Below are 26,940 nucleotides of genomic sequence, written 5' to 3' on the forward strand. Positions count from 1 at the left end.
TCAATGACATTGCTCTCTTTAGCAACTACAGCTGCCCTCAAATCTGCTCACGCTCTTCCCCTGGACAAACTGCACATCTTCTTTAGTTTTCTGCTGCACTTTCACTCTGGCTTAGTGTAGACCTGTATGGTGGCTGTGAGCAGTAGCCATGACGCAGCCCAAAAGCCATACCACATCAAACAAATTAGCCCATTACCTTTGCATTCCGCATTGACACAGACACTGTTTGCCAGGATATAACAAGGATGCCTTCTAGGTGAGTGCCCAGCAGGGTCCTCTCTTTCTTTCGAACCTCCAGAGCCGGATCCTCACCGTCCACATTTTTTCCAATGTTCTGGTCTTCTGAGTCCCCACCAGAGTGGCCCAGTAACTTCTGTTTATACCATTTATAACACTCGACTGCTTCTCTAGCCTGAAGCTCCGGACTCTCCCACATTCCTCCAGCAATCCAGTCGCAAAGGCTTGTGAACCACAGCGAAGATACCGCATCTAGGTACCGGTTTTCTGTGTTGCCTACTTGACTGTTGCTGTGGCCTCTGTACCTGGTGAAAGTGGCCATTCAGCTCTCTGTTTTCTATGGGTCAGACCAGAGGCCTGGGAGGGTGTGGTGGAGCTGTGTTGAGATGCAGCCCAACTGGGTTTGTCAGTCTTACCTGCACACACAGAGGCCTCTGCTTGTGGAAGCTCATAGACCTGCTTGTTGCGATAGCCATGATTACACGTTATCCCCAGGTAATTTATCCAAAATCCTTTGTATCAGATTTAGTGTTACAACTTACCATGCAATATGCTTTGATTCTAAAATAGTAAAAATTGTCATGGTAATAACTTAAAAAAAAATCTTCCATGAAGTTCCTCAGGCCTTGCTGCTTTCAGTCACTATAGATATAGGTTCCCCAAGTGTTTTTACTCATTTATGTCATAATTCTTTTTTTTTTTTTTCCTTTGTCAAAACTTAATGACACTAAACGGTAATCCCATGATCAGGCTGTGACTCAACTCTCAGTGTTGGGGAGGCTGCTGGACGTGGTGTTTTAGGTCAAGGCGTGTGTCACTGCTTGGAAACAGGAGTTTGAAACAGAGATCAGGGTTCTAAGCAGGGGAAAGTAGCCATTAGAGCTGTTGTTACATTGTCTCTACCCAAATAGCTGTGGCAATGCAGAGTTCCGGCTATCAGCTATTGGGGGCAGGGTCAAGCCTGCTCTGCTGACTACAGAGGCTCTGAAGTTCCCCTTAGGGACTGAAGCGGGACCGGTCAGGCGGGTTGGGGCTGGAAAGTCTAGATGAGGATTCTGGCACCCGAGGAGAATTGAGGAGTCAAGTTTAACTGCATTTATTAACTTAGTGTGCACTGCCAAGGTAGCTTGTGTTGAGCATCACGTGGGTTCGGAGTTCTTTTGCAGTTATTGGGAGGGGCAGTCCTCTGGGTGGGGCGGTCCTCTGGGTGGGGCGGTCCTCTGAGTGGGGCGGTCCTCTGGGTGGGGCGGTCCCAGAAGGAGCTGACAGTGAACTGAAATCAGAACAAGAGCTGACTCTGGCTGACTGTGCCTCCAGGCCCCCTTCGTATAGGAGTCTATCCACCACTCAGCTGTAGAGTCCCAGGCCTTGATGTATGACTTAAGTCTGTATTTTTCACTCTTTAGCTTGGGTCCTAATTTATTGAGTTTACAAAAGTAACTGAGGGCCTGGAGAAATGGTTCAGTGGCTAAGAGCAGCAAGCCTGCTTCCAGAAGATCAGAGCTTACACCTCAGACATTTTCATAGGCGCGCGCGCGCGCGCGCGCGCGCGCACACACACACACACACACACACACACACACACTCACACACGAAGTTTTAAAAATAAATATGCACCTTGCTTGTCTCAATGTTGTGGATTAAATACGTTGATTTATATGAAAGCCTTGAAAATAATCCTCTGGACTCAAATGTAAGTTGTTATTAATAAAATACAAACCTTGCCATTTGCGCTGGGAGCCTGATGGGTAATTCACTAATCATATGTAAGTGAGATTGTATTCTTGCAATCAGAGACACTTAATGAAGGTCATGATTAGAAATCGTGGAGTAAGCCATTTAACTGTTGTTGTTGGTGTTTGTTTTGAGACACGGTCTCACCATGTAGCCCTGGTGTTCTAGAACTCACCGAGATCCGCCTGGCTCTGCCTCCTGTGTACTGGATTAAAGGAGTGCCCTCTAACACACCTGGCTAGAAAACTCTTTTTAAGTAAGATGTGTAAGATTCACTGCACAATTTCAGCAGTGGATTCATAATTGGTGTTAAAAATTAATGTTTTGTGTATCTGGAGTGTGTTGCATTTTGTCTAATAAAAAGGCAACACGTTTGAAGAAGACTGAGGTGGGGGGGAAAAGCAAGATAGCGTGATATGTCTCATTCTGCATTCTGTAGCGGGCTGTCTTTAGCGTCTCTTTGAATCAGTGATGATGACTTCTCATTTCAAGATTCAGCCGTTAAGGGAGAGAAAAATATAAACTGGTTTAGGCAGGAATGCTTTCTACTTGGCCCAGATCGGTTCCAGGGCCACTTCCTGGTAGCCACTGGCTTGAAACCTTTGAGGGAGCAGGGGCAGTCGGAAGAGTGCCAGAAGGTCAGCCAAGGACGCGCTGCTCCACTTTTTCAAAGGAGACTTGACAAACTCTGCAGTTAGGGGATTGCTTAATGAGGAAGCTGTATTGTATCTGCAATGCTGGACAAAGGAGCCAATCAAGCGTCCCTTGGCCTCGCTTTGCCTCTCCTGGCCTCGGGTCTTCTTGTTACCCATGGGTGTCCATCCTCTGGACCCCATCCTGTCTCCCACCTCCGTCCTGTGTGCCACTTTCTCTTCTCAGTTCTTGGGGTACCTCTTACGATGGTTCTAGAAAACTGCTTAGGGAAGCCAGCTGGTGCCAGTGCACAGTTGGGGTTCAGTGGTGCTGTCCCCCAGCCGGGCCTCGTGCTTCTAGCTGTCGGCCTCGCCACAGTGGGAAACAGCTGCTCCCCTGGCGCACACGCTCGTGCTAAGCCCACGTGACTCTCGGAAGTGGTGATTCGAGTCAAGGCTGTTGAATCCAAGGCATGCCCAGCTTTCTCTTGCTTAAGTAGGTCAGAAGCAATCTTTGTTGGTTTTGTTGTCCTTGTTCTTTGTTTTTGCTTAAGCAATTGAGAAAAATGCCTGTATTTGTCAAATGATTTTGTATTGTCTATGTACTGGGTGCTAGAGGGACCAACAGGGGAGAAACGAGGGAGGGGGGGTAAGAGTGGCATTAGGATGGAAAGTGTGAGAACTTTAGGGCGTGCCTGCCCACCCAGGGAGATTGGCAGAGCAAGGAATCGCTAGCCTGTCTGTGCAGGTTGAAACATTACAACAGGGTAACCAAGTATGTTTACTATGAGTATCTGACCATCTTCAACCTCTATGCTTTATTTTTTTTTCTCTCTCTCTCTCCAGGGATCCAGTTATTTTGGTATGCTAATGAGGAACTCAACAAGTTTAATACCAGCCCTCAGCTGGAACGTTCCAGAAGTTTAATTTCTTGTCTGTGCTTTGATTGGAAACTGCTATGCTCACCCAGGGTTAGGATACAGGTCCAGTGACCCAGCTCCGTAGTCTGCAGTCTGGTGGAGTGGTTTCAGGTCAGGTGGTGGCAGTGTGTGGTGCCAGAGTGGCTTGCTGTATGCCGAGGCTCGCTCTTCCTGTCATTTTTAGTCATTTAATGATGCTCCCGGCCTCATTCTGTAGCTTGGGAAACCCAGGCATGAAAGAACTGCCCACGGTCTCTTAGTGAGTAAGTGGAGAAGCCCATGTGAGCTTGAGGCTGGCTCAGGTGCCCGCTGCACAGTGGCATTCTATGTGGAGGGCACAGGAAAGGGCGTGGATGTTGCCAGGGTATCTGAGCAGGCCTCTTCGTGACACCGCTGGTTGCTCGCTGGTAAGAAAGGGATGGAAAATGTGTGCTGATGGAGGTACCTAAAGGCCACCTTGGAAAATCAATTGGCATTCTGCATTGGACACTGTGTCCAAGAATTGGATGTCACTGTTCATAGTGCAGCAGGGTGGGGGAACAGGGACCCTATTTCTGCTGACAGTGTGAAGGAAGTAGATACTTCCTGAAGTGACATATTGTAGCCCAGAAGGCTGTGTGCCTTCCTTGAAGACCTTGTGTGCTGGGTGTGGGTTTAGGGCAGCCATCTCTCCTATGGTGAGAGAGCACTGGGCACCTTTAGGCCTGTGCTAGATCTCAGGAAGTTGGTGGAGCTGTGTCCATTCCAGAGCCTGGTGTCTGATGCCTCCAGGATGCAGGCTTCCCCTAAGTACCAAGAAAGCCTATTCGAGACAGTGGTGTTCAGCCTCGGCTCACAAATCACCGAGTCTCCCTGCCTCCGTCCAAGTTCAGGTGGATGGGAGTTGAGCGAGCGGAGCCCTTACTAAGTAGGAGGTGTGTGTCTCAGGCTCCTTAACACCCGACACTGCTGAAGTGTGAGACGCCCTGTCTCCCTGGAGACACGTGCATTGTACATAATGTGCCAGGGGCAAACTGCATCTGCGGCTTGATATAGCAAGGTGCTTAGGTGATGTCAACCTTTGTCTTTATGTTCACTTTGTACTCTCTGCATCCTAAAGGGACAGATTCTCTGTGTCAGTGCTCCTCATGCAAATTGTAGGTCCTTCCGGATTACTGTAGCGGGAGCCACATTTCTCCTTGGCACTTGGCACTTATTTCTGCAGCACTCAGGATTTTCTAGCTTGCTATTCTGTGTCTTCCAAACACATAGCATGGGGCTAGAGGCAAGGGGCAGAATTCAGCCACACGTAGTTTCAAGATGGCTTTTATTTGTGATTCTGTAATCATAAAGACTTGTATAAAGTCAGAGTAAGTGCTTTAAGGTGCTGAGCAGATAAGCATGGATTCACAGGCAGAAACAGGGCAGGTAATGAAGAATGTCTTGGTTACTATAGCGTCCATCCATCCATCTGTGGTACCAATGGCTTGGTTACTATAGCGTCCGTCCATCTGTGGTCCCATGCCAGCCCAGGAAACTGGACCTCTTCCATTTGGATGCTTAGTGCTTCTTTCTTCTGATTTGCTTTTTTTTTTTTTTTTTTTTTTTTTTAAATCAGGGATCAGTTTGATGGTGTGGCACCTAGCATGAGTGACAGCATTCTTGTTAGGTCTGACCTACACAGGCCTATTGCAGTTCAGTCAGTCCAAAACAACAGCCCAACAGCCTGCCATGGTCTTCTTTTCAGGATTTTTGACCAGGCATGTTAGCTTGGTCAGACATGTGTTCCTGTCCTGAGTTTCTGCAAAGTCATACCATGTCGGAGTTGATGTTCCTTTCTTCCTGTAATAGGATCACAGACGTCCCCACTCCCGGTTTCCAGGGGACCCTACATCCCCTACTAACCTCCAAGGGCACTGGGCACAATTGTAGCCCCCCCACACACATACATGCAAGCAAAACACTCATACCGAGAAAATAAACTAAGAGCATCTAAAAGAAAGTTTTAGAAGTGAAAGTACTAGCTGACAATGTGATACGCACTGTATTTAATTAGTACCTGGGGTTTTTATCTTAACTTACTCCACTGTCTCTTCTGTTGCTCTATCTTCCGTTACCTGTTCTATATTTATCCACAGGTTCCCTGCCAATTCAGTGAAAACACATAAGGGCAAGGATCTTCCCTTGTTACTCAATAGTGTATCCCCCACTGTGTCTTAACACTTCTGTTATATGTTTTATTGAGTTGTGGGACCAGACAAACACATCTCCTCTGGCTCTGCTGTAAAAGATATAGGCATGTAATGCAATGAAACCACAGGGAAACACAAAAGCTGCTATTAGTGCCAGAACTAATGCTTTATAATCCCAGTCTCTCCTCCCTTTCCTCTCCTTTTGTCCCTCCCTCCACCCCTCCACCCCTCACCTTTTTTTTTTCCTTTCTTGTGCTGAGCTATATCCTCAATCCCCTAAAATGTCATGTTCCATGTTTTGCAGATTGTGCTATTCTGACACTAATAGCAGCCACACGTTTTTTATAGGACTGAGTAGAGGGTTGTAAACAGAACTTGATTTGTGACTCGTTGAGAATGCTGATGGCCGGGTCTCAGAGATGAAAACGGGGGTCTTGTTAAGTAAGGGTGTGGAACAAGGAAGCAGAGCGAGCAAATAGCCACGCCTGGAGGGGCCACACGTGAGTTTTGTGGATGGCAGCTTCTGGTTTCTGTGAAACTGGAGTTGGGAGGCTTGAGAGACGTACGTAGCAAGGACCAGAATAGTAGACAGACTTAATGCAATCCGATTAGAGGAATACAGGCAGATTAACAGTGAGCAGTTTAGATACAGTCTGTTTCCATAGGGAGCATTTTCATATCCTAGAATTCCTCGTTTCATATTGACTTCAAATGTCGTGAGTGAGATTAACAGGTTGGTTTGCAGGAAACACGTTTATTATTGTTGGCTTTGTAAGATGCCCATAGAAATGACTTCCCGAGCCCAGTGTAGTCCTTTTCCCTGCGGGCACTGAGAGCTGTGAACTGGAGATAAATTGTTTGGCTGTGGACACAGGTGGCCTGGATGCATTTGAAGCCACTGAACTCATGCCGCTAATACAAGACGTCTGATTCCCACCCCTCCCTGCTCTCTTCGGAAGCAATAACAACAAAACTAGGTGGTTGCTTACCCTGAGCTGTGCACTCACTATGCACTCATGATGTACCATAAGTGATTTTGATTCGGTAGCAACACTTTACAGTCACCTGGAGACGACGTGAGAACGTTCCGATGCTGCCGTGTGTCGAGGCCTTAATCAGGAATCAGGATCCAGTGGCCAAGCGCAGCTACAGCGCCGATTGGATTTTAGGAGGGGGGCGTGGCTTCACAAAGACCCCACCCCTTTAAGGGCTGATTTGTTTGCTCTTGCGGTCAGTGACTACTTGAGCGGCTGAAAGCTGTTCCTCATAGCATTTCTTTCTCAGATGCTTGCAATAGGAGCGTCTATCCAGCTATCTGAGCCTGAATCCCTAGGGTGCTGCTGTTCGACACAGTGGCCAGTGGATTCATATTATCGCTTACATTAACACTGATGAAAATGAAATAAGACCTCAAGTCTCCTTGCACTTTTGATATCCAGGCTAGTGCTCTGGGCAGCTGGAGGCTGCTCTCTGGAGCATTCCCTCGTGACAAGGAGTCAGGTGGGCAGGCCGCCTTAGGGTGTTCTTCGACTGCACAGCCTTGTCTTCCACTTCTCTCAGCTTTGTTCCTGGAAACTTCTCCCTCTGTTTGCCTTATGGCTGTATCACAAGTCACCCGAGTTAAACTTCGGGATCTAAATCCCTAACACTTCCACAGTGTCCCTGCAGACGACAGGCCCCTGCCGCACGGTGGTTCACAGCATCGTAGCCTCTGTAAAGCCCTGGGTACCTGGAGCCTCACTCTTTCCTTCCGGTGCACTGAGAAACCCGTTGGTCAGCAGGATGGGGCATTTATCATTGCCGTGTTTTATTGAGAAGTACTGTGTGAAAGTGAACAGACGAGCCCACAGAAGGCGGCATTTGGAGGGGTAGAGATAATTTGGGTACCCGGAAGCTAGAACTGAGACAAGTGTTCCTGACAGAGGTGATGATAGGCAGGAGCCGGTGGGCAGGTATAGTCTGCCGCTGCGATAGCCTCACAGGAGAGCTGAGCAGAGCTGGACCGTGGTGCTCTCTGTCAGCTAGTGCCCCTGAGCTGGCCAGGTTTCGTCTCTTTAAAAAAATTATTTTTAAGCTGTGTGGTGATGGTGCATGCCTTTAATCCCAGCACTGGGGAGGCAGAGGCAGGTGGATCTCTGTGAATTCTAGGCCAGCCTGGTCTACAAAGAGAGTCCAGGACAGCCAAGGCTACACAGAGAAACCCTGTCTCAAAAATCTGGGGGGAAAAAAAAGCCGGGCGGTGGTGGCGCACACCTTTAATCCCAGCACTCAGGAGGCAGAGGCAGGAGGATCTCTGTGAGTTCGAGGCCAGCCTGGTCTACAAAGTGAGTCCAGGACAGCCAAGGCTACACAGAGAAACTCTGTCTCGAAAAAGCAAACAAACAAACAAAAAAAAAAAAAAGAGAGAGAGAGAGAGAGAGAAAGAAAGAAAAATTATTTTTTACATTTACTCATTTTATTTTATGTGTATGACAGTTTTGGCTGCATGACTGCATATGTATCACGTGTGCGCCCATGGACGTCAGGGAGGGCATCAGATCCTCTGGAACTGGAGTTACAGATGGTCCTAAGCACCATGTGGGTACTGGGGTCTAGGTTCTCTGGAAGAGCAGCCAGTGTTCCTCAGCACTGCGCCATCTGTCCAGCCCCAGGATCTCACCTTTTGGTCCCTGTGCTGTGTTTCACATGTAATGGCCCTAGACCACTCACACAATCTAGTTAGTTCTCAAAGACCTTTATGGACAGTATTAGAAACGTTAGCAGCTTTGTAGGAGAAAAACAACAACAAAGAAACTGTGTTTGCATCTGAAGAGACACACTAGGCTGCATGATCTAGGGGTAGTAACAGCGGTGTTCTGCCCACGATTCTGGTGCCTGTTCGTCCTGTGTGGTCCGCGACACGTTGCCTTCTTGGGATGCTGCCGTGGAGGCTCTATCTGCTTCGAAGACTAAGTTAGACCCACGTGTGATGCTGATTCTAGCATTGGCCCCCACTGCAGCATTTACCGAGTGATAGTAGTGATTCCGCAGACTTTCACACAGACGGCAGAATAGCTGCTTCTCCAGAAACCGTGGTAGTGGGCGCGTGCCCCGAGGCGGCCAGTTCGTGTACTCATCTCTAAAGTGGGGCCTGACAATATTGGAGGGTTAGCTCCTTGTCTGTGGCTGTGATGATGAAATGCTGCGGCCAGAACAAATGATGGGAGAAGGAGGACTTTACTTGGTACCATCCCAGAGGCATAGAGTCCATCCTGGTAAAGGAGGCACGGCATGGTGCAGGACGGGCGGGAGGCTGAGAGCTCACGTCTCAGCCGTACATGGGAAGGAACCAGGGCGGGAAAACAGGAAGTGGGGAGGTCACAAACCCTCAAAGCCTACCCCAGTGATGTGCTTCCTGCAACAAGGTTCCACTTCCTAAAGGTACCCTTTCTTCCCCAAACAGTGCCACCTACTGGGAGTGCCTTGTAACAGCCGCTCCCACGCCCCCATTTCTTTCACTCTTCAAAATCAATCAATAGCAAGCTGCACAGCTGGTTTTGAAAGATGTTTTTAAAAGGGTGGTGGCTGTTTCACCTCATTGGTTCTCAGGATTGTTTGAGCTGGCACACGTCAGTGTGTTCAGATAATTGCCTAGAAGATTTGAAGTTGGCGTTTCTTGGTTTCAGAACCGTTTCGGCCGCCCTGAGCCTGGACTGCCTTTCCCTCTGCCACTGGTGACCGCTAAGAAGTGGTCTGGCAAAGCGCGTCCTTCCCATCTTCTTTGTTCTCAGTGTCTTGCCCTCACAGAGTTCCCAACAAACTCGCCTGTGTGTTTCCATCCCAATTCTTTCCTGAACACTCATTCCTCGCCAGTTTTATGTGTTTGCCGTCTAACAGGCTGACTTGCCTTTATTAGTGTTTATCTCCGTTTTTTTTTTCCCCACTGTCGAGATGTTTATAACAGGATTAACAGGAGTCTAATTAAACACAAGTATTGTTGGGAAGATGAGCAGCCCTTAAGTGAGTGGTCAGTGTTGTGGGACTAACTCTGTGGCGTCGGTAACAATGCCCCAAACATGTCTCACTGCTAAGGTCAGGTCAGTTCCTGAAGGTGCTTAGGATACAATTGACTGTTTTCTGGTCCTTTAGCTCTTCAAACTGGGAAGATGCTAACTATTCAATGTCCTTGAAGTTATTTTTAGAGGTTATTCCAGAATAAAGAGCCGAGCTATTTAAGACTTTATGTCCTGCATTAGATCTTTACTTAAACTAATTTTAAAAATCAATAGTTCTGGGATTAGGGCACCCTTGGTGGAATTGTTGAGCTGTAAAATCTGAATTTCTGGCTTAGATGGAGGCTTGAGAACACTGCGGCCGACTGTTACTTGATTCCTTCCTTTGTTTTTCTGTTTAGTTCTGATCCTGCCTGCTGTTCCTGCTGACACCTGAGCGTGGCGGTGATGCTGCCCAGACCCCTTCAGCCCACGAGCCAACCTACATGGTAGGAGTTACCTTTTATCCTCAGGGCTACCCAAGCATAGCAACAGTGCACTCTGGGAGTGCAATTGCAGACAGAATAGCATAAGCGATATTAACGTCTTTAAATGTGTACTACCTGCGTATTTTAATATATTGATAATACCTAAAGGCGATAGATTCTAACCAGTGTTTCGGGATGTTAAAAGAGAAAAACTATGACCGGATGTACTCATTTCATTTTTGTGTGGAGCGTGGAATATGAGTATCTAGTTTGTGTTTTCTTAAACAGTTCCATTCGTTTTCCCCCATGAGATTTTTAAAAAATATTTTATTTTTACTTCATGTGCCCGCACGTATGTATGTGCACGATGAGCCTGCGGTGCCTGCGGAGGCCGTACGGGGGGTTAGATCCCCAGGCAAATGGCTGTGAGCTGTCATGTGGGTGCTGGGAATTGAACTCAGACCCCCTGCAAGGGCGGCCAGTGCTCTTACCTGAGGAGCCGTGTCCTCAGCACCATCTCCCCCTGTGATTGAAGTATACGGTTCTCAAGCATGACCTTAGTATGTGACATTGTTGTGTCGCAGCGTCAGAAGGTTGGGCATCCCCTGGTGCTTTTCTTCCAGTTCTTTCTGTGCCCATCAGGTGGTCAGGGCTGACAGACAGTCCACCCCATATTCCAAATGTAATCAGAGACTCTTCTGCTGATTGCAAAACTCCCGGTGGTGAAAGGAAGCGGTCTCGCTGTGCATCCTCAATTAGCCAGATACCGAGGACTCCTGTTAGCAAAAACATCCTTAGCAGTTGATTTCATTTAGTGTGAAAAGGAAAATATGTGATGCCAAGTGCTGTTTACTTCAGAAGCCCAGGCGTGTGACAGCAGCTAAAGACCGGCGTGATTCGCAATATTAACAGAACTAGCAGCCGCGGAGCCATTTTAAGGGCCTGTGATCAGTGACGAAGGATGCACCTAGCAACACGCGCTATTGCGTCTAGTGGTGGAGTTCATAATTGATAAGATTTCAGAGTAAGAAACGCTTTCAAAACCGGGAATGCAGCAGGCCTTCCAGCACGTGATAAAGGTGTCTGCAAAAATCATTAGTCACAGAGTAAGTGTTAGGAGTGAGCAGGGCGGCCTCTGTGAGCTAGAGATGCTGTAAGCACAGTGAATTGGGGAAGGAAATCAGGAAGGGGGCGAGAGAAGAAAGGAGTGAGATTAACCCTGCAGTCTCCGAGGAAGGGAAGGGATGACACACGAGATAGTAAATTTAAGAGACTACTGAAAGCAGCACAATTTTTAACATTCCTTTGCTGAAGGAGACCTATAGGGAAAAAGGCAAAATGGCCAGTGTGTTAATACGTGGCAGGACCATGGTTTTTAAAGTCCCTGGGAATCTGTCCTTTTCCCCACAGATTGAGACTTGCCTCCTTCTAAAGTCCCCATTGGTTTAGGCCACAGAGACTTCACTGAAGAATCCTTCAGGGCTTAAGGCTGCCCACATTTCAGTCTGTGGACTCAGTCACGGAGCGTACAGCCCGTGACTTCCTAACTCAAAGTTCTGAATCAAGTAGGGGCCAACAGCTAGGGGAAGGGGCTGTTGTGTGTCCCTGTGCCCATACTGTCCCCAACATCTGTAACGCTGATGAACTTTGAATGCCCCTCATACTGAAGATAGGCCACAGTGATTTATTTCTAACAAGAGGACTAGAGAAAGGAATGTACGCTGAATGGCAGTGGACATTGTCTGGGGTGTGTGTGTGTGTGTGTGTGTGTGTGTGTGTGTGTGTGTGTACCTGTGTGCACACCCTGTGTGTGTGCTCGTGCGCCTGTGTGTGCACCCGTGTGTGTGTGTGTGCGCGCGTGCACCAGTGTGTGTGTGCACCTGTGTATGCACCCTGTGTGTGTGCTCGTGCGCCTGTGTGTGCACCCGTGTGTGTGTGTGTGTGTGCGCGCGCGCGCGCGCACGCGTGCACCAGTGTGTGTGCGTACCTGTGTGTGCACCCTGTGTGTGTGCTCGTGCGCCTGTGTGTGCACCCGTGTGTGTGTGTGTGTGTGTGTGTGTGTGCCTGTGTGTGTGTTTGTGCCTGTGTGTACCTGTGTGTGTGTGCACCTGTGTGTGTGTGCACCTGTGTGTGTGTGTGCCTGTGTGTGTGTGTTTCTGAGTGAATGTGTTTGCGTGTGGGTGTGCATGTGTTATGCTCGTATGGTGGTTATCATTTGAGTCACATTGTATATCACTGTAAGTCACACATTGTGTCTGTTGGTTTCTGCTTAGCGTTTTCCAAATGTTTTCTCATTTTCACGAAGGCTTACAGGAATGGAGTTTTGGCCCCAGCGGCTTAGAACAGTTATGTGACCTGTCCGGTGACTATGGGCAGTTTGGTAGAATTAGTCCTAAGTCTTTGGAAACTAGACAACTTCCTAGCCTCAGTAGGATGTTCAGACATTTAAAAAAGCATATGACAGTGCGCCTTCCATCCGAGTGCTCTGAAAGTTGGGGTGGGATAATAGTACAGAGGTCAGATGGAGCCCTGAATGCGAGTGGACAGGTTTCTATGTTATCACTCGGCTGCTGGTCTTTTGCTTAAATTGGGTTGAAGTCATGAAAACGCAAAGGCCGCCTACTTTGGTGTTACAGGATTGAACTTCACGCGCTGGTGGCTCTCAGCCCTCAGCCTTAGCAGCCTGAGCTCCCATTACCAGCAGCTGTCAGCAGCAAGTGTTGACAGGTGCTCTTGTCAGCCCTCTTAGCGGCTCTCCGTCGCTGTCCCCAGCCAGAGCCGGTGGCTCCTGGCAGCTCTCTCAACGGCTCTCTGCCTGCTTGGCAATTTCAAAGCCAAGTAGCTCCTGGTGTCACCAGTTCTCCGTAAAAGCTGCTCAGCCCACCTAGTCCCGGCAGAGACATGAACAGATGATAAAACCGTCAGAACATGGAGATCCTGGGGTTTACACAAGCTGCTGTGCTTGAAACAGAGGGCTACCACTGGCCCCGTGAGGATGAGACGGATGCTGTTTATGCAGACTTACAGTCTGTGGCTGACTAACTGTAGATGTCCTGTGTTGCCATGCATATTGCACCGACCTGTCCTGGCTGTCACAGATAGGGGGCATGCCGGCCAGACATCTGAAACGATGCTCGCTAGTTTCTTATCAACCTGACATAAGCTGCAGTCATTTTGGAAGAGGGAACCTCAGTTGAGAAAGTGCCTCCACCAGGCTGGCTGTGGCAAGCGTGTGGGGCTTTTTTCGTGATTGATGATCGACGTGTGTGTGTGGGGGGGGTCCTGCTTACCGCAGACGGTGCCGGCCCTGGGCAGGCCGTCCTGTGTTGTGTAAAAAAGCAGGCTGAGCAAGTCAGAAGGAGCAAGCTGGGAAGCAGGAACCAAGACCACCCTGGTGGTTGCCATAACAACCTCAGAAGTGACGGTGCCTGGAAGAGCCTTCTCTGCTGTTAGAATGACAGCCTAGATCGACCCTCTGGGCTGCCACACTCACAGTGGGACCCTCCGCCCACATAGGGACAGTGGCAGGTGTTACTGTGGTTGCTGAGACGCAGACGTCCAGAAGTCAGAGCCAGGGCTCCTGCAGCTGTGCCTGATCCAGGCAGGCTTGTGCTCCTGTTGGCCGGCTGGACCCCTTCAGGATGGCAGTAGCGGCTGTACCAAGGAGCCCATCGTTTAAGGCTGCAGGCGGAGGGGTGGGAGGTGCAGACGTGACTGTCCCTCTGCTCGACTCCTAAAGGAAAGATCAGATTTGACTGGTATCTGCTGTTTTGATTTCGAGGGAAGGGACCTTCATCTGTTCCCTCATTTGGCTGCCATGTGTGTTGCTTGGGTGGGACCGCCTTCCTTCTCCTGCCATCTCTTCAGCCATGCCTACTGACAGCACAGCCCTCGGCATGTGGCATGTTCGCAGCTGGCGGTGCCTTCATTTCAAGTGTTGCGCTTCAGCCGTTGGAGGTTGTATGTCACGTGTAGCTCAGGGGTATTACTCAGATACTTGAAATGTGGGTCTTTTTTATTCCTATGAACCTGAAAAGCAAATCTATGCTGGGATGTCTATTCCTTCATCGAGTATAAAACTTTTAAAGTAATTTCTATCAATAATTATTATCACTCAGAAGGATACACACCTGTTTATACGCACATCTAATCATGTATATCTCATTTTAGTCATGTGTGTGTGCACGTGGCGTGTGTGCACATGTGCGTGTGTGTCTGCTCATGTGCGTGTGTTGGGGCTTGAAAGGACACCAGGCTACACACAGTAGAGAGGACCCCTCCTCCTGTGGGGCGTTGCCTTTTCCTTTGGCACGGCCCACACAGCATTTACCTGAGTCATCTTGGTGACTCGGTGTGCGGCTAGTCTTACACACCCAGTTTCTTCACGGAGACCAAGCAAACAGTATTTGTGCTACAAGGAGCCATACCAGATCCTGGCCCACGGAGACATAGGATTATTCTCCTGGCCTGAGCAAGCTTAGGTTACCGCATTAATATCCACGTGCATACAGTGGTCACCCAAAAGCTAATCACAGATGTGCAAAGTACAAGAGGGAGTAAGGCAGGACTCTCAAGAGCGTGTGTACCGCCAGCCACAGAGCAGCGTGAGGAGTGGAGGGGCCAGAAGGCTCATCCATTTATCCACCGGAAGAAGGCTTTAGAAGGTATAGATGGTTGTGAGCCATCATGTGGTTGCTGGGAATTGAACTCAGGACCTCTAGAAGAGCAGACGGTGCTCTTAACTGCTGAGCCATCTCTCCAGCCTGAGGGGGACTTACTTTTTTTTTTTTTTTTTTTTGGTATTTCGATTTTTTGTTTGTTTTGTTTTTTTCAAGACCGGGTTTCTCTGTGTAGCCCTGGCTGTTCTGGACTCACTTTGTAGACCAGGCTGACCTTGAACTCACAGGGATCTACCTACCTCTGCCTCCCGAGTGCTGGGATTAAAGGCGTGGCCACCACGCCCAGCTTGAGGGAGACTTTCAAGGAGGGTGGGGAGGAGAGAAAATAGGAGGGTTGCACTGGGAGTCAAGGATGTCTCTACTTCTTGAGCCAACAGACCACAGCGAAGACAGCAGAGGAGACAGTTTAGCACCATGCGGTACTTTGGTTAGCATGATCTTTGCCTGCCCCTCTGCCTCCCCAGGTGGCAGAGAAATGTGAGGGAGAAGACGGGCACAGGCAGTGTGGCTGCAGGGGACCACGTGACTGGTGGGACTTCAGGAAGGCCTGGCTTTGACTGTGGGAAGAGAGAGGGCTGTCTCCTGGGAGGCAGCGGGAAACAATTGCCTCCTCGTGGGAGTGCGCTGACCCTGAGGCAAGCAGATCTGGGCCTGGCCCTGGGAAAAGGAAAGGGCGCCCTTAGGTGAAAAGACGGAGTGGGGCCCTGGTCAGGATCATGTCGCTCACTGCGTGGGGCCACAAGACCGATGCCACCGAGGTGAACTACAAGTGCATGTAATTAGAAAGCCAACATCTGCAGCATGTACACACTTAGTCCAGTGTGCATAATGCAGTCTGTGCCACCCAATTTAGCTCTGCCACATGCCGCACTCTTAATTGCCTGGCAGGCAGCAATCAGACTAAAGGTCACTGGCACATCAAAAACAGAAAAGACAGAAGCGTTGGCTCTGCCAGGTTTTACAGATGCATGGAACCTTTAGGTCTCTTGTGTGGAGCATCACACAGTCTACAAATAGGGATGTCTCAGCTCTTCCTTTCCTGTCTCCAACCCCTTTATTTCCCTCCTGCTTGATGGCGCTAGTGAAGACTTCAAGTGCTGCGTTGAATTAGTGCAGAGAGTGGACGCCCTGCCTTCTTCCTTGTCTTAGTGGAAAGCCTTTAGTGTTTCTCCATTTGGTAGAACGCTGGCCGCAGGTTTTCATATGTGGCTTTATTTTAATTTTAAAATCATTTAATATGCAAAGTGAAAAACTAGAATATAAAAACATTTCACTTTAAAAAAAACAAAATAACATCTTCTAAATTATTTAACAGATACACAATCTTTTTTTTTTTTTTTTTTTTTTTTTGGTTTTTCGAGACAGGGTTTCTCTATGTAGCCTTGGCTGTCCTGGACTCACTTTGTAGACCAGGCTGGCCTTGAACTCACAGTGATCCACCTGCCTCTGCCTCCCGAGTGCTGGTATTAAAGGCGTGCGCCACCACTCCCGGCAGTGATACACAATTTTTTATCTGGAACCCCTAAGTACAGATGTTTTGAGGTTTCACAATTAAGAATTTTTCAGATATCAGAATGATAATTCAGTGCACACACCCTCAATAATCAACCCCTCCAAAATAATCAAACCCATTAATGTTTATGCAGCAAAATAAATGAATATTCACATTAAATGGATAAGCAGATTCTGTGTCAGGTCAGAATAGAACCAGAAGCAAGTAAATTTTGTTACCAAGCTTATGAAAACCTTGTTTTCAGACCTTCTTGGATTTTGAGACTGTAATTATAAAGAAATGCAGACCTTTTGAAACTTGTATGACAAGACACGAAAGATTGTTTAAAAAGTGACCTATTTTTACTCAAAAACATACAACCTTCAAATACATTATAAATAAACGGGAATCTTCTCTTCGACATTATTAAATGTACACCTTAAATACATATACATATAGCACACAGCACAATTCGTTATGGTCAGATGATATCGAAGGCACGCATGACAATCCCTTACGAAAGAAAAGGCACTGTTAAGTGTGTGATTAAAGATGGGATTCATCTAACTCCTTATGATGCCAAGAAGAGCACGTGCTGTGTGCAACGCAAGGAGGCAGCTTTTAGTCTTCAGGAAGTGCAGTCTCTTCCACAGAAACCCTGTAGACAACTTTTACTTAACATGAACACTGGGGAAATTTTCATCTCTGTATAGCAATACCATGTGGGCCCTGTGTCTAAAATGTAAAACTTTAGAAGATAGCTTTTCCATCAGCTAAACAGTTTTAAAGATAAACAGGTCACTAATGATCTCCCTAGACAGTTGCAGTGTTAAAAATAATTAACTTCATTAATTTTCTATAAAATCGCAATCATTAAAAAAAAAAATCAAGGTGCTGTGTTTGTACGGTCATTCGTAGTTTCTGATCACGTCCGTCTCTTCCACTGACTGGTCTGTGAAAAACTGCTTCAGCGAGAAACGATGGATTTCGAATATGTGTCAGAACAATTTCCATGGGCTTGAGGACAGTGGACAAATGGCGTGTCATTTTGTCAACCAACTCCTGCTCTGTCCCTCGGCTGCTTCACGAATAATAGTACTTACATGGCCGAGGCAGTTCAGATTGCCTTCTGTCGTCTGTGCTAACGTCTCTCCATCCTGAGCAGTTACCACACATGTCGGACTGTGTGTGTGTGTGGGGGGGGGCGGCCATGATGCTGCTGGAGGAGTGACTGTGCCTTCTAGACTGGCTCCTCTCAGGGAGCGGGCAGAACTCTGTATATAGGCAGTATTAAGGAGGGGCCAAACTTCTTGCCCTGCGTAAACAGCACAGCATTGTCAGCTTCTTTGATGTTACCGAGGATGTCACTTCCAGCCCAACAGCTTGCACAGGTGACCAAACAGTTCCTCGGGAACACGGTCCTGACTCCTGTTCCTGCTGTCACCGTAGGAGTGGAGCGCGGGTCTGTGCTTTATCAGTGGCATGCTGTTCCAGCGATCCTATCACGTCTCTCTGCCGTCTTCCACGGGGGCTCTTCTGCAGCTCCCTGATGTCAGTGTGCAAAGGCATTCCTGATCCTCAGGGTGTGTGCGGTGACACCAGCCTCAGCGCAGTGAGTGGCCTCTTCCTTCCGTTTCTTTTTTTGTGGAGACATCCCAGAAGCCACCTACTCACTGAGCCTCTCCAAGTCAGGCTGAATGCTTTTGGGGGGAAAAAAACAACAACTCCAGTTTAGCTTTGAGTTGCTGTGATGCTGGGATCAAAGTAAGTATTCTTCATTTTTTGCCAAGCTAGCGTTATGTCCGAGGAGACCTAACATCGCTGCTCTTTGTCCCTGGAAGGGCTCGCTGTAGTCTTCTGTTAGCCCAGATACACAGTGTGCTGTTCGGCCCATACTTCACACGGCTGTGTAATTGGAAGCTGTAGCTTGCTGTCTTCTACAATATAGTTCACACAGTCAGATAAACTTGTGGATGCAAATCTCCCTTCATGCACACTCTTGCTTTTATCGAACCAATAAACGGAGTAGCTATCCCAGCCTCTAACTCCATCTAGAACGTTCTAAGAGGATGGCTTCCGAGGAGCCAGGGAAATTCCTGTCTCTGACAGGAGTTCTTGAGGCCCGATCTTTATTCCTGCTTCACGCTCAGTCTGAGACTGTAGTGAATGAAGACCTTCACCACATGATGACAGAGAAGAAAGGATTTTTGCAGAAGTCACGTTTAAGATGTGCACTATCTTTAAACTGAGAGTGTGACCCATTAGTCCAAAGCAACTTGGCTGCTTCAGAGTAAGATCCATAGGTCCCCTCTCTGCTGTGGGTCCCAGTTCCGCGTCAGCTGCAGGCAGCTTTCCGCAGGCTCTATTAAGCTGCAAAGGCTGCCTGGCTGAGGTAAATGGCTCCCAAACCGAACCTCTCTGGTCAGGCCTTCACATGCGAATATCCACTTTGGGTTTTATTCATCTTCTCATGCCAGATAAATGGCTGCAGGTGATGAAAAGAAGGGCCTGGATCCAGCAGGGCATTCAAACACCGTGGTCCCAAAAGCTCCAGTGTTCCACAGCGGCTGTCTATGGCCTGTCGTCAGAGAGCTCCGGGGCCAGATGCTGCAGTGTCCCCACAAAAGATGTGCAGAGACTTCCTCGGTCAACAGCTTCGCTATAACCCAAATCAGTTATCTTATGCGCTATCTTCCCGTCAACATCTTAAAGAACTATAGTTTGCAGGTTTTAGACCTCGATGCATAATTTTGTTTGCATGCAAATATCGAATCGCAGATCCTATGTCACTCAGTAAAGAAAGTGTCTGGCTTTCTTTAAGTCCACAATACTTTGCCGGCTTGTTGAGTAGCTTCCAAAGGCCTCCCCCGGAACAGCACTCCATGGTGAGAAGAGAGACACATTGTTAACTGAAAAAAATCACTTCCTCAGGAGCAGCATCACGGGCCTCCGCAACATGTGCATGGCTCAGCTTTTTCATGATCTGGGTTTTGTGGCACCATCGTTCTGTTTTTGGTACTTAGCTCCAGGCCACAAGACTTAATTGCTGTTCTGAGATCAAGTTCCCAGTGTTGGTACAGACAGACATCCCTGAAGCGGCTGGTGCCAGGCCACTCCTGCATCTCCCGGGGGCAGCCTGCACCTGGCCGCAGCACCACAGGCCGCTCCATGGGGCGGGAGGGCCAGGCGCCTCAGGCTCCACCGCCTGTCCACTCTTCAGGAGTTTTATTATGAAGGAAGTCTCCCCACAAAAACACAAGAGGTCGTTCAATCTAGAGTGAATTATGAGCATCATGGCCCGTGAGCACTGGCTCAGGTTATCTTAAATAATATGTTCCAACATGGCAATAGTTTGATGGTATTTTTATAGTGCCAGGACAAAGAAAGTAATAAACGAGAGCACTTTTCAAGTACACCGCGGGGAAGGCAAAAGCTGGGAAGGCTCAGCGTGACCTCAGATGCGGTTTGGCAGCATCCTTGGCCTTTGGGTGATAAAACTGGGCCTTTGTTAAGTTAATACAGTCCAAATATGTTTCATCTGTTAGGTACAGAATGGTAGATCAGGCACAGAAGTGGGCACGGAACGGCCATTTTGGGGGCTGAAGGAATATTGTATACAAGATAAACTACAACATTGCAGCCTCTCTACCATGATTGGTAAGTCAGCCTTACAGAAGGTTCAGGGGCCAGTGTGGGTCTCTCCAGAGACTCAGGCTCACAGCCCCCTGTTGGCCAAGCATCACGTTTTGTACATGTGGGGGACTGCATGCAGTTCGTTAAATATGATTAATGTCTTGTCAGCAGGAAAGGCTCATCCTTAAGCACTGATGATGCTGGGTGCTAGGCAGGGCAGTGTCTCCAGGAGATAGTATAGATTGGTAAAGGCATTAGGAAAAACTGCAATTTTTGGATCAAATCAAAATCTACTAGCCATTGTGATCCAGATTTGATTTTTTAATTGTCTGTATTTGTCATGACATGTAAAGATCACAGCAGTAATATAAAATTAAAATGATCAAGACCAGCAGAGAGGTTAATGACGCAACTGAGGTAAACAACTGGCATTTACGATAATGCTTGATTGACTCTCTGTTTCCCCCACACTGACAGCTATTTGCAGCCTATGAACTTAATTTATTGTTTGGAATATTTGAACAAACCTGCTGTCTTTTCATTTCAGTTGGTCTTTTGTGGGCTTGATCTCACGGCTACACCCATGTGGAACAGCTGTGCTAATTCCCAGGAAAGATAGCTTTATTACAAGTTAATACTACCAAGATTAATATTACTTTACCATCTAGGAATAGACCAAACAAGTTACTAAATATCATAAACAGTTTTTAAAATATTTTTTTCACTTTAAAAAAATTTTATTTTTTAAACAATTTATTCAGATTACATCCCGATTGTTATCCCCTCACTTGTATCCTCCTGTTGCCCCCTCCCTCCCTCTTTCACCCTATTCCCCTTCCCTAGACCTGTGACAGAAGGGGACCTCCTCCCCCACCATATGGTCACAGACTGTCAGGTCTCCTCCAGGTAGCCTGCTTCCCCTTCCTCTGAGTGCCACCAGGCCTCCCACCAAGGGGAAGTAGTCAAATAGGGGGCACCAGAGTTCATGTCAGAGTCAGCCCCACTCTGTGGAGAATGTGCTATCCATTGGCTAGATCTCAACAGGGAGTCTAGGTTTACTGCATTCATTGTCCTTGGTTGGCACAGCAGTTTGTGCCAGGGCCCCTGGGTCAGATCCGCCAGCCTTGATGGTCTTATTGTAGGCTTCCTGGACCCTCTGGGTCCTTCTGTCTCCCCACTCTTCCATACCAGTCTCACCTGGAGTCCCAACAGTGAGTCTCAGCATCTGTCCTGATCCCTGCTGAATGAAGACTCTCAGAGGACATCCATATTGAGCTAGTATCTATCTAATTATAAGTGAGTATATACCATGTGAGTCTCTCTAGGTCTGGATTAACTCACTCAGGATGATCATTTCTTGTGCCTGCAAATTTCAAGATTTCCTTGTTTTTAATAGCTGAGTAGTATTACATAGTGTGAATGTACCACAGTTTTTTTTTTTTTTTTTTTTTTTTTTTATCCATTCTTTGACTGAGGGACAGGACATCTAGGTTGTTTCCAGATTCTGGCTATTACGAATAAGGCTGCTATGAACATAGTTGAGCAAATGTCCTTGTTGTGTGGTGGAGCATTTTTTTTTTTGGGTATATTCAAAGGAGTGGAATAGCTGGGTCTTGAGGTAGCCCTATTCCAAATTTCCTGAGAAAGCACCAGATTGATTTCCAAAGTAGTTGTGCAAGTTTGCCCTCCCACCAGCAATGAAGGAGTGTTCCCCTTTCTCCACATCCTCTCCTGCATGTGCTGTCACTTGAGTTTTTGATCCTAGCAATTCTGATGGGTGTAAGATGGAACCTCAGAGTCGTTTCTCTGATGACTAAGGACGTTGAACATTTCTCAGCCATTTGATATTCCTCTGTTGAGAATTCTCTGTTTAGCTCTGAACCCCACTTCTTAATTGGATTATTTGGTTTGGTGGTGTTTAATTTCTTGAGTATATATTTTGGATATTAGCCCTTTGTCAGATGTAGGGTTGGTGAAGATCTTTTCCCAGTCTGTAGGTTGTCACTTTGTTCTTTTGACGGTGACCTTTGCCTTACAGAAGCTTCTCAGTTTCATGAGGTCCCATTTATGAATTGTTGATCTTAAAGCCTGAGCTGTTGGTGTTCTATTCAGGAAGTTGTCTCCTGTGCCAATGAGTTCAAGGCTCTTCTCCACTTTTTCTTCTAACAGATTTAGTGTATCCGGTTTTATGTTGAAGTCTTTGATCCACTCGGACTTGAGTTTTATGCATGGTGACAAATATGGGTCTAATTGCATTTTTCTACATGTAGCCATCCAGTTAGACCAGCACCGTTTGTTGAAGATGCTGTCCTTTTTCCATTGTATGGATTTGGCTTCTTTGTCAAAAATCAAGTGCGCATAAGTATATGGATTTATTTCTGGGTCTTCAGTTCGATTCCATTGATCAACCAGCCTATTGCTATGCCAGTAACATGCTGTTTTAATTACTGTTGCTTTATAGTACAGCATGAGATCAGGCATGGAGAATCCTCTGGAGGATCTTTTATTGTACAAGATTGTTTTTGCTATTCTGGGTTTTTTGTTTTTCCATGTGAAATTGAGAATTGCTCTTTCAAGCTCTTTAAAAATTTGTGTAGATATTTTGATAGGGATTGCATTGAATCTGTAAATTGCTTTTGGTAAGATGGCCATTTTTACTATGTTAATTCTCCATCTGCGAACAAGGGAGATATTTCCATCTTCTGATGTCATCTTCAATTTCTTTCTTCAGAGACTTGAAATTTTCTTTCATAGGGGTCTTTCACTTGTTTGGTTTGAGTTACACCTAGATACTTTATATTATTTGTGGCTATAGTGAAAGGTGTAGTTTCCCTAATTTCTTTCTCAGCATGATTATCATTTGTATGCAGGAGGGCAACTGGTTTTTGTTTTTTTTTTAAAGTTGATTTTGTATCCAGCCACTTTGCTGAAGGTGTTTATCAGCTGTAGGAGTTCTCTGGTGGAATTTTGGAGGTCACTTATGTATACTATCATATCATCTGCAAATAGAGATAATTTGCATAAGTATTTTTTAAAAATCTAATTTAAAAAGGAATTAAGAAAAGAGAAATGTGTAGGTATTTGGGTTCTTTGTTGCTAGCATGGTTGAGGATGAGTGCCATCCAGCATTTTTGAGTCCATGTTAATGTGTTCTAGGATGAAGCTGACATATTTGCAAGCTAAAAGTTTGCCTACTGACGTTTCGTAGCACAGGGGTAGACTGGAAATACCAGAATGGAAGCCTTTCCTAGTAGGCAGCATGGAGTGTTTGATGTGGTGCCCTCAGTTGATGAAATCATCTGGTTTTCTTTATCTTTCTGGAAAGACTCTGTAACTAAGTCAGAATTTTAGATGTCATATGTAAAAGTCTCCCATAAAGCGGATCGAATGGGACGATGTACAGGAACCCACTGGGCCAGCCCCACGGAACTGCTGCCTCAGAGACACTTCCTGTCAGCTTTGTATTCACTGTCTTTTTTGCACTGTGGGGATTGTATGTGCGTGCACACGCGCGCGCGCGCGTGTGTGTGTGTGTGCATGCGCGCGCATATGTGTGTGTGTGCGCGCTTGCATGCATGAGTGTGTATGTACATGTATGTGTGTGTGTGTGTGCATGGGTGCATGCATGCGTGTGCATGTACATGTATGTGTGTCTGTGTGTGTGCATGGGTGCATGCATGCATGTACATGTACATGAGTGTGAATTTGCCTTTACCCTGACCTCCTTAAGCTACCCAGGCATTTGCTTGTCCGATTACCTGTACATACTTTGATCTCAGGCTGCTTTTCTCTGCGTAGAAAGTAGACAAGCTGGCAGCTGCCCACAGTGGCTCCCGCTGAGTTTCCCTCCCCTCTGTCTCTCTTCGCTGTTCACTGCAGCTGTGTTCAGTCTCTGACCAGCACCACGTGCCCAGGTGAGCAGTGTGACCGGCAGGCTGGAGCTTCCTCCCCTTCAGCTGGCCATGCTGAGTCTGCAGCTCCAGCGCAGCCTGGGGGGTGTGGCTTCCCTGCTCACAAGACTCCTGCTCTCAGGTTCTGCCCTGACTTCATCACAGCAGAGCTGCAGTGATGGCGGAGCCCCTGGGTGAGCACTGGGTCCTGCTGCGGTTCCACCCTCCTCCCATGGACACTCCTATGTCTCCTGCGGTCTGCTGTGTCTTACAGACGGGGCGAATTAACTACTTATGCCACAGCCCGTGCAGACAGGGAGCTGTGATCTCAGGCAATGTGAGGGTCTTTTGCCCCAGCAAGCCCAACCTAACGGGGGCACGGACTGTCCCGCTTTGTGTCGGGGGAGGAAAATGCATTAGTTTGCCTTTAATCTAGGAGGGGTTATCCCAACATAGCCTCGAACGCTGGATCCCATCCACTGTCAGCGCTCTGAGGGTCTCTGGAGGACTCATCCCCTAGAGACACAGACCTCGAACATACAGTTCTTTCTGGCTGATCAGCACGATCCCCGTTGATGTCCTTCTTACTGGACATCCAAGGCTGGGTTTTGCCACTGTGTGGTCCTAGTCATCAGTTTCTTACAGAGGAAGAGCATCCGCTGCAGCATCTTCTGGAGATGCCTGGACTCAGAAGCATCTTATACATCAGCCTGTACGTCCCCTCTGAATCTTAGGATGCCAGGTTTCTCCACTGGGGCTCGGACCAGCGTGCTGCTCCTGTCTTGGCTGGCAGACTTTCCCAGCTCTAAATTCCACAGGTGGCTCTTATCCCACAGTTTCCCACCATGTCTGCGCTTCCAGGGGCAGCTCCTGAGAGGATGGCTTTGTACCCACCGTCAAGGTTCTGTGGTTCTCAGCCTTGGCCATGATCTGCTCAGTTACAGCGCTCAGCCTCTTGTTGACTTTACACAGAGCGTTAGTGCCGCACGGCTATCACTGACCACATTGCTGTTTTGTGGATGGACCCCCCCCCCACACACCTTTGACGAGTTCAGATGTCTGCACTGTTGCCCCTGCCATGCCACGTCCCCCCACCAGGTCATTTTCCAGGTCACCAAGTGAGATCTTCAGCAACTGAATCATGCCACATGACAAGGACTGCGTGTCACCTACCAGAGTGTCATTCCCCCACCTGCGGAATGTCCTAAGTCCTAAGTCCTAAGTCCCCGCCCTCCTGCCACGTGCTCTCTTTGACTGTTCTTGGGGACGATAGTGTTAGTTTTAGTTTGAGAAGTGGAGGCCAAGGTGAGGTCACAGGCTAAGATGTTGGTGCCAAGAAAGCCAGACCTGCTAGCAACGCACAGGCTAGCCTTGCAGGGACGAAGGGTACTGCTGGTCCTCCGTTGTGGCAGTGCGGTACGGCAGAGGTGCAGGAGACCTTGGCCTTTCCCGCCTTCCCACTTGCTCAGATGCTGCTTTCTAGCTCCTCTCTGCACTCTGTCCACCTGTCCAGTGCAGTGAGAGCTGTCTGTCTCCACCACTAATGGATGCAGTCACTCCGGCTGGCCGCTGTGGTCCCAGGATTCCCAGGTAGGAAGGCTAGCCTGGTTTCTGCAGGATCTGAGACCTAGTTCGTGGTTCTAGGAGCTATGCTGTCCCTTGCTCAGTAGAGACCATTTCCCAGAAAAGTGGGACAAACCAACCTTACCCCTAACACGGATTCCTCCCCTCGGAGCCCCTGGTAGCCCATACACATTTCTCTGGCAGCGTTTACTTCACACTTAGCAGACAGACAGATGTGAAAGCATGGTTTGATGCATGCTGTTTTTTTTTTTACAATAGAGAAACAGTGGTAGGTGTATGTTAAGAGCGCCCGTGGGCCACAGTCGGATTAATCAATTGTCTTTGTCTTTGTAAAGCTCTCTCGGGAGTGATGGCTGGCCCAGCATTTCTCTTTCCTATTCTTGTGCCTCAGTTAATTCGAAACTGAATTAGTGTCAGATAAAATAAAGACAACCCGGGAAAAGTGTACAAGTATTTCACCCTAGCCCAGAAAACATTGTTTACAGTGGAACTGAAAAGCCATTTTGCTAAAAATTGCAGGTAGAGAGTTCAACCCTATCTGTGTTGTCGTTGCTGCTTAAGTGTGTGCATGTGCGTGCGTGCGTGCGTGTGTGCATGCGTGTGTGCGTGCGTGTGTGTGTGTGTGTGTGTGTGTGTGTGTGTGTGTGCGAGCCTGCTCTTCAGAAAAAGGCACAGTAGTGAAAAACTAGTCAAGGCCGAAATTCTAGAGCAGCAACAGCCGCAGGCAGCAGAGGCAAACGGTGGTGCGTTTGTAGGTGCCGGGTAACCCGCAGCCTCATGTTTCCAGACTCAGGTTGCGTGAGGGCCGTTCGTGGCTCTGGAGCGAGCAGCACTCACAGACTTGGCTCCCTCAGAGCAAAGGCAGCCACAGGCCTCCCTGCTGTAGTCTTAGGCGTTCTTGCCGGGTGCGGAAATGGGTTTTACGTGGAGAGAGAAGAAGCATAAAGTTACCGTGTCTTTTTCATCTCAGCCTCCCTGTTGTTGGTCAGTGTGCTGAGCAAGGACTTGAGGTGCGAAACAGCAGCAAAGAAACGACCACTGCTGCAGGCCAGGCCGGCCATGCCCTGTGGGAAGCACCCGATCCATTGGGAGGTGCTGGAGAAGGGGACCCTGAACAAGACCTTCATCGTAGTTTCTGTGGAAACAAATCACTGAAGTAGGGAAGGTCCAGATTTGGCTAGTTGGAATAATTCCGTGGTCCCTGGGGTGTGGAGGCTCTCTGTAGCTGCCTTGACGGGCGGCCCAGGATGGATTCAGGGAGGTGGACAGTGGTCTAGTTGTTCCTAGTGACTGGCAGCTCTCAGAGGGGTGGGCCCTCCACTGCCAGGGCAAGGCCCACGTGCCACCAGGGCTATAAAGCACTAAGCTTTCATCACTCGTGCCCTAAAAACATCTTGTTAGTCTTAAGATCAGCCTTTATAGCCATCTCCCAAGGACACCACGAGTGGCTTCATGCTGCGTATCGGTTAGCCAGCAGCCCGCTAGGGCTGAGAAAGAGGTGCTTGGCAC

General features: G+C 48.0%; 1 protein-coding gene and 1 pseudogene across 8 annotated transcripts in view; one reads left to right on the forward strand and one right to left on the reverse strand.

Annotated features, from left to right (window-relative positions):
- Nucleotides 1–26,940, forward strand: part of WASF3 (WASP family member 3) — a 100,874-nt gene that overhangs the window by 37,068 nt on the left and 36,866 nt on the right. For 6 of the 7 annotated variants that reach the window (XM_084761779.1, XM_084761783.1, XM_084761784.1 and 3 more), the window contains exon 2: nt 10,088–10,174. The gene's annotated coding sequence lies outside the window, so the exon portion shown is untranslated. Of the gene's footprint in view, nt 1–10,087; nt 10,175–17,916; nt 17,937–26,940 lie in introns of those variants that run through there. The other variant, XM_084761782.1, reaches the window with a different exon arrangement.
- On the reverse strand, nt 18,185–20,058 carry LOC311587158 (inhibitor of nuclear factor kappa-B kinase subunit alpha-like; annotated as a pseudogene). The gene has a single exon. The product of its transcript is annotated as an inhibitor of nuclear factor kappa-B kinase subunit alpha-like (transcript).

Source organism: Acomys minous, assembly GCF_964271855.1.
Source record: "Acomys minous genome assembly, chromosome: 16".
NCBI lineage: Eukaryota > Metazoa > Chordata > Mammalia > Rodentia > Muridae > Acomys > Acomys minous.